Here is a 563-nt window from a genome sequence, read left to right on the forward strand (position 1 = left end):
TCTTGAGCTTCATGTGGTCTGTGAATTGTATTTGAGCTTTTGGGCTAAAACTAGAAAATTTTAAAGAAATGTATGATATTCTAGACAGATACCATGACCCAAAGCTAAATCAAAATCAAGTAAACTATCTAAAAAAAATCCATTACACTTAAGGAAATAGAAGCAGTCATTAAAAACCTTCCAACCCCCCCCCCCCAAAAAAAAAAGCCCAGGACCAGATGGTTTTTGAAATGACTTTTTTAACACCTTGAAGGAACTTGTGTTAAGATTGTTTTGCAAGTATCAGGCCATTCCTGTAATGATGAATCACATGTAATCACAAGGAGGGAGGGTAATATCACTGAGGCTTGTTTCAGTGGCTTGTGGAATTCAAACTTTGCATACTAATTTATATTCAACTTAAAATTCTTGGATCTCAATGGACAGCTGCATGAATAATTTTGTTCTCATTAAGATGCAAATAAGGTAGGGAAGAGAGTTATTAGCTCTTAAAGCTATTTAGGAGAATATGTCAGGAGTGAGTGGACATGATTTTCTCAGCTCCACATTTTATCATGTCCTTT

This window comes from Mastomys coucha, unplaced genomic scaffold, assembly GCF_008632895.1.
Source record: "Mastomys coucha isolate ucsf_1 unplaced genomic scaffold, UCSF_Mcou_1 pScaffold7, whole genome shotgun sequence".
Lineage (NCBI taxonomy): Eukaryota > Metazoa > Chordata > Mammalia > Rodentia > Muridae > Mastomys > Mastomys coucha.